The 21,215-nt window shown below is 40.1% G+C and overlaps 1 long non-coding RNA gene across 1 annotated transcript; it reads left to right on the forward strand.

Moving 5' to 3' along the window:
* Positions 1-12,457: 12,457 nt before the first annotated feature.
* Positions 12,458-13,399, forward strand: LOC135539213 (uncharacterized). The gene is made up of 3 exons (XR_010455578.1): positions 12,458-12,589; positions 13,130-13,231; positions 13,350-13,399. It is a non-coding gene; the product is annotated as an uncharacterized LOC135539213 (long non-coding RNA).
* Positions 13,400-21,215: the final 7,816 nt, after the last annotated feature.

A 21,215-nucleotide genomic window follows, 5' to 3' on the forward strand; every position in this document is an offset into this window, starting at 1 on the left:
ACCGCCATACGACTTTATATGCGTTTTTTGTTATCAAAATTGAAATTTACGAAAAAATGAAAATGTGTTCTCTACTGGTTAAATAAAGGTAAAAATAGTGTTATTTCGTGTTAGAGAGTTAGAAATGTGAACGAGGCTACACCTAGGAGCCATAACTACAACTCAATGGAACACATTTTTTAAAATAAATAATACAAAGACAATACAAACAAAAAAGTAATTAGGTCACTGCGTACTGTAAAAGTATAAATTATTTAATCCTAGTCTATCATGTGCTTGGTTTGGATCTGGGATCGCCTACAGGATTTAGTCCTGTTAATGTCTTGTATTGATGTAGCTCCTGCCCTTAGCCAATGTTTTCTTTCTTATTTTCAGATCTGATTGATGCTGTAAATGTGTCGGGAAAAGAGGGAATGAAAGTAACTTTACCGACTGGACTTAATGACCTACCTAGTGGCACTATTATGGCATGGTCTTTCCCATTGAGTCGTTCAGATTCATTTGATAACATAGCGCTGCTGAATGCTGGTGTGATTACAACGGACTACAGTAGGAAGTTCAAAGACAGACTGAAGCTGGATACTCAGACTGATCTCTGACCATCAGAAACCTCACCATCAGCGACTCTGGACTTTATAAAATACTTATCATCAATACACAGAGTTCATCTAAGATTGTAAATCTAACTGTCTATGGTGCGTGTCTGGCTTCTTGTTTTACTTCCCTTTTTTCGATTCTCCCATTTAATCTGTTACCCAGAGTTGTTTCAATGAAGATTTAAAAAAATACCTTTTGTATTTAGAGTTTGAAAAAGAAATAGCCCACTTCTTCATATTTGTTTAGGTCCCATTTATGACATCCTAGTTTTTACTGTAAACACATTAGTTTAAATCTCTGTTTGTCATTGAGTCACTGCTAAATCATTCTGCTATCCCAGCCTCAGTGTCTGCTCCTCACATCAGTCCCTCAAGTGGACAGTCCATTTGAAAGCATGAGCTGTTCCTTGGTGTGCACTGTGAAGAACGGGAGAGAGGTGATCTTGTCCTGGTACAGAGGAGGGGAGATTCTCAACCAGACCAGCAGCCCTGATCTTCTAGCCAATCTCTCTCTCCCTCTGGAGTTAAACAAAAGAAATGTTGACACCTACAGCTGTGAGGCTTCCAACCCTGCTGACTCAAAACCAACTCCGCTCAACATTGAAACGCTCTGTCCTCAATTGTCCTCACGCTCCACCATCAAAGGTATGTCAACACTGCATATAGTATTGTTTTCCCATTTTGTGGGTCAGTAATGGGACCCCGTAATGACAGACCACTAAATAGCAAGCTCTGTTTATAATGAGCTCACCAGAGATTTCATTGGACAGAGCCAACCCCCAGATAGATTGTCTGCTCTTCATTTCCTCTAATTCTAGGGGGAGATAAATACCAGCTGAAGCTCACTAACAACTTATTTTGTAGGATAGTAAGTTTAAAACTAACAAATTGTATTTTTAACATTAAAACCTTGTTGGCAGTTTTTACAAATTCCTCAACATGCGTATTATCATATTTTTTAACTTCTGTATTACAGCCAGCTGATTTCTGTATTTATTTTCCTATTATCCTTGTAGCCAACCTTATAATACCTCAATGTCATTCATCAGTATTGACAAAAGCACATGGCTTGGGTTTGACCAGCTGAATTTCATTTAGACAGGAAGAATATAGGCTTCAGGTGAATACAGGGCAAGGCCACATACAACATACAGTTGATTAAACACCCCCCATTTTACTCCTGACAGGGTCTGGTCACAATCCTGTCCCAATCGCACTGGTTACATTGTTAGCATTTGGGATAATAAGTGGTGGTATATTCTGGGCAGTTAAAATAATAAAATGTGGAGGTAAGTACAATCTGTGTTACAGTTCACATCATACAGAGCACCCTGAAGGCAACAAATACAGAACATACACTGTAGGTAATCATGTAATATTACGCCTTTTCCCTTTATTTCAATGCAGCCTGCAAGCAAAGAGAAGAAGAAGGATGCTGATGTGAACTTTCAGAGATCGGTAAGGTCTATGTTTATGGATGTGTGTATGTACTGTGTATATACTGCCGTCCCAAGCAAAAAGGCAGTAACTGCTCATAGAGTGGAACTGAGAAAGTCTTCAACGTTTTTTTAAATTGTCCAGCCAAATGAATTCCAGGGTATTCATTGAAGATGTACTGATCTGTTGCCTTACTATGAGTAAATTTTTTTTATTCATGTTGACCCTGACCTTTGACATGACCTTTGACCCTTAAACGGCAGTTACTGACTTTTTCCTTCGCATGATATGTTATAAATTGCAGGGTAATACCAAAGCAAAGAGCAGTATCTGCCATTTTCATTTGTTAGTTTACTATACTTCTCATTTATGCTATTAACCCATGTAATCCCACATTTTTCCCATTCATGAAAATATCCGAATCATGTGTCATTAGTAACCTTTTGAAATAATCGATCATAATTTGTTTAAATTTTCATGGAAAAGTAGGTGAAAAAGTGTGTTTTATAGTCGGTCACATGGATAATGTGATGTGTAATACTGAATTAACATATTTCTCATATGCAGTCATGAAAATTCCTTATAACCCAGCCCAGTTATTAACACATGTAAAACTCTGTCACTGCCAGTCCCCAGCATTGCTACTAGAATGCCCCATTACATTCTAGTGTGACTATTTTACATATTAAAAACCCTTATGCAACACCGATACGAATACTGAGAGCAAAGACAAAAAAAAAATCGTATTTCAACATTGTTACTTTATTGTAACATACATTGTAACATTGTTACTTTAGTGCAACATGTATTGAAACATTAATATTGTAACATTTGAACTTGCAATATTCATTGTAACATTGTCATTGTGACATTTTAGTGCAACATTCACACAGGTAACATTTAGGATAGAGGTAGCCTGTGGAATATGCATTCAAGTAGAGACTTACACAGAACAAAATAAGATATATATCATAGAGGTAGGCTTCAGAACCAAGTGCACAATTAGTTTGTGCATCACAATTTTGAACTACAATCAGTCAGACCTACTTTCATACCTCAATTGACCTTTCTTTCCAAAAACATTTCAGTCATTTTGATTGACTTTTTCGTCAACTTTTCTTTTCTTCCTAGAGTCCGTTGTACTGCTTCTCCTCACCCTTCATTGACTTTTCTATTTTTCTTTTATTGGCTTTTTCAGTCACTCTTATCTCCTTTTCTACTGTCCATGGTATATCCTGAAGCACCCATTGTGCAGTGACACTTTGCATTTCTCACATGCATAGGTAGTGCATTTTCACAATGACAACATCTGTGGAACCAGTGCATTGTGATAATTGTACAGTGAGAAGCTTTGTCATATCTTGCCTGATTTTCAACAGTAGCAGCAGTAGAGATCTCCTTCCGTGGCTCAGTGGTTTCGTGCCAAACTTTTACATAAGAGACTGTGCCACTATCCGTGAGAAGATCGATGGTCCTCACATAACGTCTCTGTAAAAGAAATGGCTGTTTACGAGTGCACTGTTGAGACCATGCAAAGATTTTATTTTTTTATTTAACCTTTATTTAACCAAAGATGAGCCACCACCACTTCTTAGACCTGATGGAAATATGGTATCTTGAAACCTGTAGGTCGTGAAGTTCAACACCACCAATGTGCTCATTGTATCGGTTGATGCATTTTGGTTGTGGGACTTTGTCAAAGGCATGTCGCTCCTTGTTCCATCTCTTGACAGAGTTCTCACTGTATTTCTCCTCCATGTTTGTTGCCACTGTGACAATGTTAGTCTTTCTAACGGACCAGCAACTTGTCTAATTGGGTCAGAACCTCAGAGGTTCCCAGAGTAACTTCATGAAGTCCTTCTGTGGCTTGAATGGGACATCAAACAGATGATTTTGCCTCATCGATCCAGAGCTCCCATATCCTCTTTTGTCATTTCATCGAGGAGTGCAAGCGAAGGGAAGATGTTGTCATGAAGAAACTTGCAACCTTGAGGCACCTGAGATTGCTCTGCAAGACCGAGAACGATACTGGGTCCCTGACCCAACCCAGTCTCAGGGAGGAGAGTGTGGGATCCACCGTATGGCTCCATGTGATACGTGTACCACTGGATGAGGCAAGGCTCCATAGCTTGCAACCAAAACGGATTGGTTTACCTCTAATGGATTGCTTACATCCATGCCGGCCATAGTATCAGATCATGCTCTCATCCACTGACAGCCATTCCTGAAATGGCATGACTTTGTATGACTGATTGAGCTCAGAGAAGATGGGCCTAACCTTAAAAAATGGGTCGTCAGTGATCTTTGTGTTGTCAACCACATGAACCGAGGCCATTATTTCATCAAAGTGATTTCTCCGCATTGCATCTGAAATGCTTTCATTGTGTACATTACTGTCAAGTGACCAGTACATGTGTCTTCTTGGAACAGAGCTGTACCCAGATGTGATAAGGATCCCATAGAATGTAAGGAGCTCATCCATACTCAGATACAGTTGCTTGTCCTTGGTCTGGGTGGAGTAGAGATTGGACATTTCAATGGTGATCTCTCTTAGGGTGGGTGGATACATTAGTAGGAAACATCCATTGGGTTGGGGCAGCTTTGTTTTACACATTCTGCAGCATTTGGGCTGTATACTATGTGTTTTGGAATCACAGCGGTGGCAGGCCTCTTCGATCGTTTGAACACTCAATCCTTATTTTTGACCACCTGCAGCTTTTCCCTTGGTTCTTCTGACTGGACCCTCTGGCGAGTAGAGGCTGTTGGCTCTTCATTATCAACGGTGGAGGGGGGTGGGGGAGGGAGGGTAGTGGATGGGGGAGGAGGGGTTGTGAGGGGTAGGTCATCATTACTGGTAACGTTGTTCCTGTCATGATCTGATGGCATAGGTTCAGCATATGCATTCAACAGCCTGGCTGGCATAGTCCATATCTGACCCATCGCTATCACAATCAATGAGGACAGCATCTTTCTCATTTTGAGGGATAACTGCAATGTTGCATGCTTTGTCTGGGCGGTCACCTAGATCCATCATATCCAGAACTTGACTCAAAGTGAAACTAAAAGAAAGAACAGAGTAGAAAGTTAGGTAGAACAATAACTATGTATGTGTATAAGTATGTGCACACCTGGATGCACTGTGTTATCCCTCCGGTCACTATTGTTGCCGTCAACATGTTTACTCATTCTATGACCACACTGAACAAAGTTGAGTAATTGCAAATGCATATATCAATACTAGACATCTTAAAGATGATGTGTACCAAAAATCTTTGTCCTAACTAACCTTTTGTTTGGGGGCTTTGATGCAGCCATCCTCTTCTCATGGTGCAACAAGGAAGTAAACATCTCTGGTCATGTGACAATTTAACCTAAACATGTGACACTGCACATATTTCATTGAGACACTTTATTGTTTCAATATTTGCTAGAAATGCATTGATATGTTTGTAACATTTTTAGAGCCTTATAACCAGAAACGTTTTTTACGGTCACTATTGTGACTGGTGGGATTAAATAGGTTAATACAAGTGCAGTGTAATTACTGACAGTGTAACAGAGTTGAAACTGCATCCTTTGTGTGTCTTCCACTAAGATACCAGTTGCATTTACATAAAGATGTAGGTTCTGCATTAGTCACACACTGTGTTTGACAAGTAGCCCATGTCTTGTTATAAGAATACATGTGAAAAGCAGCACTGAAATTGTTTGAATTACATGAAATGATTACCTGTCTTGTAATATATGATGGAACATGATCGAATTATGATGTAGGGCAATACAAATTATAAAAAATGACCATGAGATTGCTGATAAAAACATTTTATTTATATTTTTTCAAATGACACTTTTGAATGAATAAATAACAGCTTTACATTTTAAACATATTTACATGTTCATATTCACAAGAGGACCCAATTTACATTTAGCTACAATTGATAAAATGCTGAATAGATACATTTCATTTTTAAGTAAAACTTCTTCAGTGCTCTTTCATTATCACTCCTCATCCTCAGCAAAGTCATTCCAGAACTGCCTTTTGATTTGCAGGCATCAGAGGACACAGCTTGGTGATTATGTCCATCGTCTTGGACTCTTCTATCCCTCTATCCTGTGTACATAGTGTCGAGGGTGTCTCTAGAGTGACTTTCTTCATGATGAAGTCAAGCTCTGTGAAGTCCTTTTCTTCATGGGAGACTTTGTAGAAGAGGATCCCGGATCCACACCTCAACTGGATCTCAGCCATCTCTGCCAGCGTTGGTGCTGCTGCCTTCTTCAGCTTAACGATGGAATTGCCAGCTTTCCATGCCAGGATGTTTTCCTTTTTCATTTTGACCACCTCCATCTTGCCTGCATTGGAAGTGGCGACCGCATGGAGGAAGTCCCTGAAGTCGTACAGCACACCTCCAGGTCGCGCTTTCATTTCCTGTTCCATGCCATGGTGGAAACTGTCTGCACTCATGAAGGTGTGTCCTGGCTCGAAGAACTTTTGAGGGTGATGTCCTCCATCAAAGTCTGAGTCAGCATTGACAACACTCACCAGTGATGTTAGGAGGCACCAGTTTTTGTTTTGAGAAGTGCAGTTATCCACCCAATACACTGCATACTTGACATCTCTCTCACTCTCCAGTGCTGTTACATAAGATGAAGTAATCTCCTCTGCCTTCCGACCAGCTGTTCCTTCATGCCATACCACTGAGATTGTTTTCTTCTTCTTTTGAGACTTCTTTCCAATGGTGGCGAATGTCTCGTGATAAGTAATGATTCTTCTTGTGAACAATGCTGTTTTCACACCTGGCATGCGAGGGAGCATGATGATTTTTTGCATATCAATGCTCCTCACAGACCAGTCCTCAGGCCAATCTTTCTGTGCATCAGCCTGGAAATGGATTCTGCTCTGCCCTGCAGACTTCTTATGTTCCTCATATTTTCTACATTGCATGCAGTCGGGGTTGGTGATGGTGAATTCAGGTGCTGCATGGCTGTTGTCTTGGCAGGCTTGGGTTTCCATGGCCTCATTCTCCCTGTGCTCCATCTTCAGATGATGACCCTGCACCAAACAGAGCTCGCACTCCCTCCGAGCTTTACAAAGCTGATGTTCCTTCCTTTACCGCCTTGCCAGCTGCGGTTATGAAACCTATCGCATCTCTGTTTTTCTCCTTGTAGTCATTATGCATGAACCGAATATTGTCGTCACTAGGGAGGTAGAAGCGATGTGGGGCATGCTCTTGTCTGTAGTGGCTGATTTGGGGATGGAAGGACGCAATGTGTTGCAGGATTGGATTCATGTTCAATTTGCTCGCTGAAGCTTTCTCTCCCCTCTGATCCTTTGGTGGAATCAGTTTGGTGGTGATTGACTTGCCCATCATTGTGACAATCAACCTGTCATTTTTGGGGTGGTAGCCCAATGTTGTCAGGAAAAGCACTTTGCACACCTGTTGTGAAGAACCGATCTGGATTGGAAGATGGTACAGAAACGACCTGCTGCGTCGACTGTCAGCACCAACAGTGGCATTTTTCTTAGACTGCTGTGCCATCATGTGGAAAATCCATGTCCTCTTCTCCTTATACTTCATCTCCCAATACTTTTCCCATATTTCCTTTCGTCTAACCTCTGAAATATTCTGAGTACATTCCCTCTTGCATTTGGGACCACATGGCTTACCCATTGGTGGAATCTTGGATTTCTTGTTTGATAGGTGTTCTGGAGTTGTGTCCACGCACTCAGCTGCCACTTGTGCTGGAACATCCAACTCTGAAGGTCGATGATAATCTTCATCATCATCTTCATTGGCAATTGATTTCTCTTCCGATAGACTGATGTCTAAGGAGTCAGAGACCACCCACTGGTTCTCTATTTCTTCAAATAGTGTTGACACTGACTTCAGTTAAAGGGGGTAGATCAGAAATCTTTGTTGGAATGTGGCCCTCAAACTCAACTGAAATAAATAGAGCAAATAATCAGGGACATGCATCCTAATGATTCTAATCTGTCATGGATGATAATAATTAATACTGACATTTTCTGGTGTGCAAACGTGTGATCATAATCCTTTTCAGTTATTCTATAATCTAGGATATAATCAATGTTGATTTTATCTTGTGCAAACATTATCATAATCATTTTCACTGTAACTCAATTAATCTATTAATTTCATACCTGCTCCCAAAAAGGCTCTTACATTTTCATATTCATTTACAAATACAAAATTGCATGGATGAACATTGACAGAAATGCAACCTAGTATTGACGTGGTTGTACTGTCCGAATACACACTCACATGGCAAATTTGATCCGCAGAGATACTAATCATCTAGGCCACATGGATTGGTGGAAATCATGTAAAACAGTATTTTCCACATTCATGTAATGATGGCAATGAAGCAGACACATTGAGCACACGTTTGGCATGTCAAAGCTTGTTGTACTAATTACATACAGTGGGGCAAAAAGTATTTAGTCAGCCACCAATTGTGCAAGTTCTCCCACTTAAAAAGATGAGAGGCCTGTAATTTTCATCATAGGTACACTTCAACTATGACAGACAAAATGAGAAATAAAAATCCAGAAAATCACATTGTAGGATTATTAATGCATTTATTTGCAAATTATGGTGGAAAATAAGTATTCGACCAAATGAGCAATTAATGCATTTTTGCTTGGGAGGGCAGTATATGTGCATGCATTTTATGCTACTTGGTTTTCTATGCAACTTCTGTATCTGTGAACACACACACACACACACACACACACACACACACACACACACACACACACACACACACACACACACACACATATAGTATGGAAGTGGTAACTTGTTGTTGGCTTGTATAACATACTAGCCAATGTGAAAATACAGAATACACAAGAACAAGCACAGGGTGCACAATTTTGGACCTTATTGAATTACAGGCTTCTGTTTCTATTTGTTTATGTGCTGGCTTTACAGGTTGGGGATACACTGATATCTGGCACCGGAGGAGTCTGTTCACCAGAAGAGGAGTCTGTTTTGTACGCTGATGTCAGAATCTTACCTTCTGTTCAGACAGGACTGGATTCAATCACTCCTCTCTCAAAACTGACCGTGGTGTGGTTTAGAGGCTTGTGTGTCTCAATGACCCCGAGAGCTACGCCGGAGGGGGCTTGGGCCCCTGGTAGGTTTAGCCATGCCGGATTGGTCTCCGGTGAGGGGCCAGACCAATGAGAGCATTGGTCCTACATGTTTCACGTTGGCATGATGCTATACGTAGGCAACCATACCACTATGTCAATGGTACATGCTGTGTGTATGTCTTTACTGTAATTTTAAATGTGCAATTTTCATGGTGTTGAACCTAACTTTGCAAGAAATGTGCTTGATAAAAATGCTGTATTATTATTGTTATTTAGGTCAGAACATTTGTCTGAAAACCAGGATTAGTAGCATTTAAACATGCAAACGAGTTAAATCATGGCACCACATCCACTCCCTGAAACTTTTTACCATATATTTGCAAAATGCTTGTAACCAACTGGCCAAACCTGCTAATCTCATGGGCATGTTTAAACTTGTAGAGTTTCCACAGTCATAGACTTTTTCTCTGCTACCGCACGTCAGGCGGGAACCGGAGCGCCAAGTCTAGGACCAAAAGGCTGCTGAACAGTTTCTACCCCCAAGCCATAAGACTGCTGAACAATTAATCAAATGGCCACCGGACCATTACATTGTACAAGTACAGATACAAAAAAACTGACTTAACCTTAAGTAGTACTTTCAAGTGTTTTTACATCAAGGAAACTGTATGGAGTAAAAAGTACATTTTCTTTAGGAATGTAGTGGAGTCCCAAGGCCAGGAGTTGAGAAGCATTTCCCTCTAGCAATGTAAAAATGTCTTTGAATGTACATGACCCATCTGAATGTAAATATATATACATTTACATGTAGTATATTGTATTTAAAGTAGTGGAGTACTTTAAATACATTTTTGTTAAGTAATTTACACCACTGGACTTGAAAGGAACACCTTAATTACCTTGACTAACCGGTTCCCCGCACATTGACTGTTGCACATGTATATAGCCTCGCTTTTGTTATTTTACTGCTGCTCTTTTAATTATTTGTTACTTTAATTTCTTATTTTTACTTAACACGTATTTTTCTTAACTAAATTGTTGTTTAAGGGCTTGTAAGTCAGCATTTCACTGTAAGGTCTACACATGTAGTATTTGGCGCATCTGACAAATACAAATGGATTTGTTACACATGAAAACATGTTGTGAACCTGGTGTGACATTATTGAAACTGTGCTGACACCTAGTGACATTAAGAGGGACTACACCACACAAACACGCACACACACACACACTGTAACCTTAAAACAAATGGGATGCTTTACATACATTGTTCTTTTTTATTATACACTAATATATATATCCAATAAACAGACATTCAAAAGTCGGAATGTAATGTCGGAATGTAAAGCACAAACGACTGGAATGTTCCTCAAAAGTAGCTGTAGTGAGTCAAGCATCTTGAGGTTGCCTGAAATAGGTCAAAGCACATATTTTTAATTTTCAAATGTATTTAATCTTTATTTAACTGGTCAAGTTGAACTCAACAACATCGACACAGACACAAGTTACCTGCTATATTTGGGAAACAGGATTAAAACAGAGAACTTGGCAAAATACAATGTACGTTTCTGTAGTACGAGTCGGTTGGTTTATACAGTATCATAGGAAACATTTGACAACAAGCCACCTAGCTAATTAACATACTGGGGCGAGCGGCCATTAGTTACATTTCAACCATAGCGATAGCCTAATTGAGGCGCAACAGAGTTCACCGGCGAATGCGAATGCGGAACACCAGAAATAATAACTAAACCAAGGAATGAGAAATGGTGTAGCCTACCAAAATGAAGAGAGACATTTTCCCGAAATAAACGTGGTGAGTGAAAAACGCAATTACATAGCTCACCCCCTACAGGGTATCTCATTTTACCGCCATACGACTTTATATGCGTTTTTTGTTATCAAAACTGAAATTTACGAAGTTTTTGGAACGCATTCCTATTGGAACGTTCCACAAATTAAACCCACCCAGTTCCACAAATTATACCCACCCACAAACAGACAGACAATGTATCTTTGAATTACACTTAATCTGAGTACCCTATTGAAATGGAAAATAATAAACTCCGTTCTCTGGATATTACTCTTGCTCGAAAGTGGTAAGTCTGTCTTGCCAAACTGTGAGTTAATTACAAAAGTAGGCTACTATCATGTTACATAACTGTTGTGTAAATTATGTGAATAGGCTATTATTACGAAAGTGCAGAAAGAAATGCTGTTATAAATTAGCTTTTGGTCATGTTGTTTTTGTAAAAGAGAAAATGTGTTCTCTACTGGTTAAATAAAGGTAAAAATAGTGTTATTTCGTGTTAGAGAGTTAGAAATGTGAACGAGGCTACACCTAGGAGCCATAACTACAACTCAATGGAACACATTTTTTAAAATAAATAATACAAAGACAATACAAACAAAAAAGTAATTAGGTCACTGCGTACTGTAAAAGTATAAATTATTTAATCCTAGTCTATCATGTGCTTGGTTTGGATCTGGGATCGCCTACAGGATTTAGTCCTGTTAATGTCTTGTATTGATGTAGCTCCTGCCCTTAGCCAATGTTTTCTTTCTTATTTTCAGATCTGATTGATGCTGTAAATGTGTCGGGAAAAGAGGGAATGAAAGTAACTTTACCGACTGGACTTAATGACCTACCTAGTGGCACTATTATGGCATGGTCTTTCCCATTGAGTCGTTCAGATTCATTTGATAACATAGCGCTGCTGAATGCTGGTGTGATTACAACGGACTACAGTAGGAAGTTCAAAGACAGACTGAAGCTGGATACTCAGACTGGATCTCTGACCATCAGAAACCTCACCATCAGCGACTCTGGACTTTATAAAATACTTATCATCAATACACAGAGTTCATCTAAGATTGTAAATCTAACTGTCTATGGTGCGTGTCTGGCTTCTTGTTTTACTTCCCTTTTTCGATTCTCCCATTTAATCTGTTACCCAGAGTTGTTTCAATGAAGATTTAAAAAAAATACCTTTTGTATTTAGAGTTTGAAAAAGAAATAGCCCACTTCTTCATATTTGTTTAGGTCCCATTTATGACATCCTAGTTTTTACTGTAAACACATTAGTTTAAATCTCTGTTTGTCATTGAGTCACTGCTAAATCATTCTGCTATCCCAGCCTCAGTGTCTGCTCCTCACATCAGTCCCTCAAGTGGACAGTCCATTTGAAAGCATGAGCTGTTCCTTGGTGTGCACTGTGAAGAACGGGAGAGAGGTGATCTTGTCCTGGTACAGAGGAGGGGAGATTCTCAACCAGACCAGCAGCCCTGATCTTCTAGCCAATCTCTCTCCCTCTGGAGTTAAACAAAAGAAATGTTGACACCTACAGCTGTGAGGCTTCCAACCCTGCTGACTCAAAACCAACTCCGCTCAACATTGAAACGCTCTGCCCTCAATTGTCCTCACGCTCTGCTCTCAAAGGTATGTCAAAACTGCATATGGTATTGTTTCCCCATTTTGTGGGTCAGTAATGGGACCCTGTAATGGCAGACCACTAAATAGCAAGCTCTGTTTATAATGAGCTCACCAGAGATTTCATTGGGCAGAGCCAACCCCCAGATAGATTCTGCTCTTCGTTTCCTCTAATTCTAGGGGGAGATAAATACCAGCTGAAGCTCACTAACAACTTATTTTGTAGGATAGTAAGTTTAAAACTAACAAATTGTATTTTTAACATTAAAACCTTGTTGGCAGTTTTTACAAATTCCTCAACATGCGTATTATCATATTTTTTAACTTCTGTATTACAGCCAGCTGATTTCTGTATTTATTTTCCTATGAGCCGTGTAGCCAACCTTATAATACCTCAATGTCATTCATCAGTATTGACAAAAGCACATGGCTTGGGTTTGACCAGCTGAATTTCATTTAGACAGGAAGAATATAGGCTTCAGGTGAATACAGGGCAAGGCCACATACAACATACAGTTGATTAAACACCCCCCATTTTACTCCTGACAGGGTCTGGTCGCAATCCTGTCCCAATCGCACTGGTTACATTGTTAGCATTTGGGATAATAAGTGGTGGTATATTCTGGGCAGTTAAAATAATAAAATGTGGAGGTAAGTACAATCTATGTTACAGTTCACATCATACAGAGCACCCTGAAGGCAACAAATACAGAACATACACTGTAGGTAATCATGTAATATTACGCCTTTTCCCTTTATTTCAATGCAGCCTGCAAGCAAAGAGAAGAAGAAGGATGCTGATGTGAACTTTCAGAGATCGGTAAGGTCTATGTTTATGGATGTGTGTATGTACTGTGTATATACTGCCGTCCCAAGCAAAAAGGCAGTAACTGCTCATAGAGTGGAACTGAGAAAGTCTTCAACGTTTTTTTAAATTGTCCAGCCAAATGAATTCCAGGGTATTCATTGAAGATGTACTGATCTGTTGCCTTACTATGACCCTGACCTTTGACATGACCTTTGACCCTTAAACGGCAGTTACTGACTTTTTCCTTGGCATGATATGTTATAAATTGCAGGGTAATACCAAAGCAAAGAGCAGTATCTGCCATTTTCATTTGTTAGTTTACTATACTTCTCATTTATGCTATTAACCCATGTAATCCCACATTTTTCCCATTCATGAAAATATCCGAATCATGTGTCATTAGTAACCTTTTGAAATAATCGATCATAATTTGTTTAAATTTTCATGGAAAAGTAGGTGAAAAAGTGTGTTTTATAGTCGGTCACATGGATAATGTGATGTGTAATACTGAATTAACATATTTCTCATATGCAGTCATGAAAATTCCTTATAACCCAGCCCAGTTATTAACACATGTAAAACTCTGTCACTGCCAGTCCCCAGCATTGTTACTAGAATGCCCCATTACATTCTAGTGTGACTATTTTACATATTAAAAACCCTTATGCAACACCGATACGAATACTGAGAGCAAAGACAAAAAAAAAATCATCGTATTTCAACATTGTTACTTTATTGTAACATACATTGTAACATTGTTACTTTAGTGCAACATGTATTGAAACATTAATATTGTAACATTTGAACTTGCAATATTCATTGTAACATTGTCATTGTGACATTTTAGTGCAACATTCACACAGGTAACATTTAGGATAGAGGTAGCCTGTGGAATATGCATTCAAGTAGAGACTTACACAGAACAAAATAAGATATATATCATAGAGGTAGGCTTCAGAACCAAGTGCACAATTAGTTTGTGCATCACAATTTTGAACTACAATCAGTCAGACCTACTTTCATACCTCAATTGACCTTTCTTTCCAAAAACATTTCAGTCATTTTGATTGTCTTTTTCGTCAACTTTTCTTTTCTTCCTAGAGTCCGTTGTACTGCTTCTCCTCACCCTTCATTGACTTTTCTATTTTTCTTTTATTGGCTTTTTCATTCACTCTTATCTCCTTTTCTACTCTCCATGGTATATCCTGAAGCACCCATTGTGCAGTGACACTTTGCATTTCTCACATGCATAGGTAGTGCATTTTCACAATGACAACATCTGTGGAACCAGTGCATTGTGATAATTGTACAGTGAGAAGCTTTGTCATATCTTGCCTGATTTTCAACAGTAGCAGCAGTAGAGATCTCCTTCCGTGGCTCAGTGGTTTCGTGCCAAACTTTTACATAAGAGACTGTGCCACTATCCGTGAGAAGATCGATGGTCCCTCACATAACGTCTCTGTAAAAGAAATGGCTGTTTACGAGTGCACTGTTGAGACCATGCAAAGATTTTATTTTTTATTTAACCTTTATTTAACCAAAGATGAGCCACCACCACTTCTTAGACCTGATGGAAATATGGTATCTTGAAACCTGTAGGTCGTGAAGTTCAACACCACCAATGTGCTCATTGTATCGGTTGATGCATTTTGGTTGTGGGACTTTGTCAAAGGCATGTCGCTCCTTGTTCCATCTCTTGACAGAGTTCTCACTGTATTTCTCCTCCATGTTTGTTGCCACTGTGACAATGTTAGTCTTTCTAACGGACCAGCAACTTGTCTCCTTGGGTCAGAACCTCAGAGGTTCCCAGAGTAACTTCATGAAGTCCTTCTGTGGCTTGAATGGGACATCAAACAGACGATTTTGCCTCATCGATCCAGAGCTCCCATATCCTCTTTTTGTCATTTCATCGAGGAGTGCAAGCGAAGGGAAGATGTTGTCATGAAGAAACTTGCAACCTTGAGGCACCTGAGATTGCTCTGCAAGACCGAGAACGATACTGGGCCCCTGACCCAACCCAGTCTCAGGGAGGAGAGTGTGGGATCCACCATATGGCTCCATGTGATACATGGATGAGTCAAGGCTCCATAGCTTGCAACCAAAACGGATTGGTTTACCTCTAATGGATTGCTTACATCCATGCCGGCCATAGTATCAGATCATGCTCTCATCCACTGACAGCCATTCCTGAAATGGCATGACTTTGTATGACTGATTGAGCTCAAAGAAGATGGGCCTAACCTTAAAAAATGGGTCGTCAGTGATCTTTGTGTTGTCAACCACATGAACTGAGGCCATTATTTCATCAAAGTGATTTCTCCGCATTGCATCTGAAATGCTTTCATTGTGTACATTACTGTCAAGTGACCAGTACATGTGTCTTCTTGGAACAGAGCTGTACCCAGATGTGATAAGGATCCCATAGAATGTAAGGAGCTCATCCATACTCAGATACAGTTGCTTGTCCTTGGTCTGGGTGGAGTAGAGGTTGGACATTTCAATGGTGATCTCTCTTAGGGTGGGTGGATATATTAGTAGGAAACATCCATTGGGTTGGGACAGCTTTGTTTTACACATTCTGCAGCATTTGGGTTGTATACTATGTGTTTTGGAATCACAGCGGTGGCAGGCCTCTTCGATCGTTTGAACACTCAATCCTTATTTTTGACCACCTGCAGCTTTCCCTTGGCTCTTCTGACTGGACCCTCTGGCGAGTAGAGGCTGTTGGCTCTTCATTATCAACGGTGGAGGGGGGTGGGGGAGGGAGGGTAGTGGATGGGGGAGGAGGGGTTGTGAGGGGTAGGTCATCATTACTGGTAACGTTGTTCCTGTCATGATCTGATGGCATAGGTTCAGCATATACATTCAACAGCCTGCCTGGCATAGTCCATATCTGACCCATCGCTATCACAATCAATGAGGACAGCATCTTTCTCATTTTGAGGGATAACTGCAATGTTGCATGCTTTGTCTGTGCGGTCACCTAGATCCAACATATCCAGAACTTGACTCAAAGTGAAACTAAAAGAAAGAACAGAGTAGAAAGTTAGGTCAAACAATAACTATGTATGTGTATAAGTATGTGTATACCTAGATGCACTGTGTTATCCTTCCGGTCACTATTGTTGCCGTCAACATGTTTACTCATTCTATGACCACACTGAACAAAGTTGAGTAATTGCAAATGCATATATCAATACTAGACATCTTAAAGATGATGTGTACCAAAAATCTTTGTCCTAACTTTGTTAACTTACTTTACTAACCTTTTGTTTGGGAGCTTTGATGCAGCCATCCTCTTCTCATGGTGCAACCAGGAAGTAAACATCTCTGGTCATGTGACAATTTAACCTAAACATGTGACACTGCACATATTTCATTGAGACACTTTATTGTTTCAATATTTGCTAGAAATGCATTGATACATAATTCAGTAACATTTTTAGAGCCTTATAACCAGAAACGTTTTTTACGGTCACTATTGTGACTGGTGGGATTAAATAGGTTAATACAAGAGCAGTGTAATTACTGACAGTGTAACAGAGTTTAAACTGCATCCTTTGTGTGTCTTCCACTAAGATACCAGTTGCATTTACATAAAGATGTAGGTTCTGCATTAGTCACACACTGTGTGTTGACAAGTAGCCCATGTCTTGTTATAAGAATACATGTGAAAAGCAGCACTGAAATTGTTTGAATTACATGAAATGATTACCTGTCTTGTAATATATGATGGAACATGATCGAATTATGATGTAGGGCAATACAAATTATAAAAAATGACCATGAGATTGCTGATAAAAACATTTTATTTATATTTTTTCAAATGACACTTTTGAATGAATAAATAACAGCTTTACATTTTAAACATATTTACATGTTCATATTCACAAGAGGACCCAATTTACATTTAGCTACAATTGATAAAATGCTGAATAGATACATTTCATTTTTAAGTAAAACTTCTTCAGTGCTCTTTCATTATCACTCCTCATCCTCAGCAAAGTCATTCCAGAACTGCCTTTTGATTTGCAGGCATCAGAGGACACAGCTTGGTGATTATGTCCATCGTCTTGGACTCTTCTATCCCTCTATCCTGTGTACATAGTGTCGAGGGTGTCTCTAGAGTGACTTTCTTCATGATGAAGTCAAGCTCTGTGAAGTCCTTTTCTTCATGGGAGACTTTGTAGAAGAGACTCCCGGATCCACACCTCAACTGGATCTCAGCCATCTCTGCCAGCGTTGGTGCTGCTGCCTTCTTTAGCTTAACGATGGAATTGCCAGCTTTCCATGCCAGGATGTTTTCCCTTTTCATTTTGACCACCTCCATCTTGCCTGCATTGGAAGTGGCGACCGCATGGAGGAAGTCCCTGAAGTCGTACAGCACACCTCCAGGTCGCGCTTTCATTTCCTGTTCCATGCCATGGTGGAAACTGTCTGCACTCATGAAGGTGTGTCCTGGCTCGAAGAACTTTTGAGGGTGATGTCCTCCATCAAAGTCTGAGTCAGCATTGACAACACTCACCAGTGATGTTAGGAGGCACCAGTTTTTGTTTTGAGAAGTGCAGTTATCCACCCAATACACTGCATGCTTGACATCTCTCTCACTCTCCAGTGCTGTTACATAAGATGAAGTAATCTCCTCTGACTTCCTACCAGCTGTTCCTTCATGCCATACCACTGAGATTGTTTTCTTCTTCTTTTGAGACTTCTTTCCAATGGTGGCGAATGTCTCGTGATAAGTAATGATTCTTCTTGTGAACAATGCTGTTTTCACACCTGGCATGCGAGGGAGCATGATGATTTTTTGCATATCAATGCTCCTCACAGACCAGTCCTCAGGCCAATCTTTCTGTGCATCAGCCTGGAAATGGATTCTGCTCTGCCCTGCAGACTTCTTATGTTCCTCATATTTTCTACATTGCATGCAGTCGGGGTTGGTGATGGTGAATTCAGGTGCTGCATGGCTGTTGTCTTGGCAGGCTTGGGTTTCCATGGCCTCATTCTCCCTGTGCTCCATCTTCAGATGATGACCCTGCACCAAACAGAGCTCGCACTCCTCTCCGAGCTTTACAAAGCTGATGTTCCTTCCCTTTACCGCCTTGCCAGCTGCGGTTATGAAACCTATCGCATCTCTGTTTTTCTCCTTGTAGTCATTATGCATGAACCGAATATTGTCGTCACTAGGGAGGTAGAAGCGATGTGGGGCATGCTCTTGTCTGTAGTGGCTGATTTGGGGATGGAAGGACGCAATGTGTTGCAGGATTGGATTCATGTTCAATTTGCTCGCTGAAGCTTTCTCTCCCCTCTGATCCTTTGGTGGAATCAGTTTGGTGGTGATTGACTTGCCCATCATTGTGACAATCAACCTGTCATTTTTGGGGTGGTAGCCCAATGTTGTCAGGAAAAGCACTTTGCACACCTGTTGTGAAGAACCGATCTGGATTGGAAGATGGTACAGAAACGACCTGCTGCGTCGACTGTCAGCACCAACAGTGGCATTTTTCTTAGACTGCTGTGCCATCATGTGGAAAATCCATGTCCTCTTCTCCTTATACTTCATCTCCCAATACTTTTCCCATATTTCCTTTCGTCTAACCTCTGAAATATTCTGAGTACATTCCCTCTTGCATTTGGGACCACATGGCTTACCCATTGGTGGAATCTTGGATTTCTTGTTTGATAGGTGTTCTGGAGTTGTGTCCACGCACTCAGCTGCCACTTGTGCTGGAACATCCAACTCTGAAGGTCGATGATAATCTTCATCATCATCTTCATTGGCAATTGATTTCTCTTCCGATAGACTGATGTCTAAGGAGTCAGAGACCACCCACTGGTTCTCTATTTCTTCAAATAGTGTTGACACTGACTTCAGTTAAAGGGGTAGATCAGAAATCTTTGTTGGAATGTGGCCCTCAAACTCAACTGAAATAAATAGAGCAAATAATCAGGGACATGCATCCTAATGATTCTAATCTGTCATGGATGATAATAATTAATACTGACATTTTCTGGTGTGCAAACGTGTGATCATAATCCTTTTCAGTTATTCTATAATCTAGGATATAATCAATGTTGATTTTATCTTGTGCAAACATTATCATAATCATTTTCACTGTAACTCAATTAATCTATTAATTTCATACCTGCTCCCAAAAAAGGCTCTTACATTTTCATATTCATTTACAAATACAAAATTGCATGGATGAACATTGACAGAAATGCAACCTAGTATTGACGTGGTTGTACTGTCCGAATACACACTCACATGGCAAATTTGATCCGCAGAGATACTAATCATCTAGGCCACATGGATTGGTGGAAATCATGTAAAACAGTATTTTCCACATTCATGTAATGATGGCAATGAAGCAGACACATTGAGCACACGTTTGGCATGTCAAAGCTTGTTGTACTAATTACATACAGTGGGGCAAAAAAGTATTTAGTCAGCCACCAATTGTGCAAGTTCTCCCACTTAAAAAGATGAGAGGCCTGTAATTTTCATCATAGGTACACTTCAACTATGACAGACAAAATGAGAAATAAAAATCCAGAAAATCACATTGTAGGATTATTAATGCATTTATTTGCAAATTATGGTGGAAAATAAGTATTCGACCAAATGAGCAATTAATGCATTTTTGCTTGGGAGGGCAGTATATGTGCATGCATTTTATGCTACTTGGTTTTCTATGCAACTTCTGTATCTGTGAACACACACACACACACACACACACACACACACACACACACACACACACACACACACACACACACACATATAGTATGGAAGTGGTAACTTGTTGTTGGCTTGTATAACATACTAGCCAATGTGAAAATACAGAATACACAAGAACAAGCACAGGGTGCACAATTTTGGACCTTATTGAATTACAGGCTTCTGTTTCTATTTGTTTATGTGCTGGCTTTACAGGTTGGGGATACACTGATATCTGGCACCGGAGGAGTCTGTTCACCAGAAGAGGAGTCTGTTTTGTACGCTGATGTCAGAATCTTACCTTCTGTTCAGACAGGACTGGATTCAATCACTCCTCTCTCAAAACTGACCGTGGTGTGGTTTAGAGGCTTGTGTGTCTCAATGACCCCGAGAGCTACGCCGGAGGGGCTTGGGCCCCTGGTAGGTTTAGCCATGCCGGATTGGTCTCCGGTGAGGGGCCAGACCAATGAGAGCATTGGTCCTACATGTTTCACGTTGGCATGATGCTATACGTAGGCAACCATACCACTATGTCAATGGTACATGCTGTGTGTATGTCTTTACTGTAATTTTAAATGTGCAATTTTCATGGTGTTGAACCTAACTTTGCAAGAAATGTGCTTGATAAAAATGCTGTATTATTATTGTTATTTAGGTCAGAACATTTGTCTGAAAACCAGGATTAGTAGCATTTAAACATGCAAACGAGTTAAATCATGGCACCACATCCACTCCCTGAAACTTTTTACCATATATTTGCAAAATGCTTGTAACCAACTGGCCAAACCTGCTAATCTCATGGGCATGTTTAAACTTGTAGAGTTTCCACAGTCATAGACTTTTTTCTCTGCTACCGCACGTCAGGCGGGAACCGGAGCGCCAAGTCTAGGACCAAAAGGCTGCTGAACAGTTTCTACCCCCCAAGCCATAAGACTGCTGAACAATTAATCAAATGGCCACCGGACCATTACATTGTACAAGTACAGATACAAAAAAACTGACTTAACCTTAAGTAGTACTTTCAAGTGTTTTTACATCAAGGAAACTGTATGGAGTAAAAAGTACATTTTCTTTAGGAATGTAGTGGAGTCCCAAGGCCAGGAGTT

The sequence above is a fragment of the Oncorhynchus masou genome, unplaced genomic scaffold (assembly GCF_036934945.1).
Source record: "Oncorhynchus masou masou isolate Uvic2021 unplaced genomic scaffold, UVic_Omas_1.1 unplaced_scaffold_2010, whole genome shotgun sequence".
In the NCBI taxonomy this organism is placed as follows: Eukaryota; Metazoa; Chordata; class Actinopteri; order Salmoniformes; family Salmonidae; genus Oncorhynchus; species Oncorhynchus masou.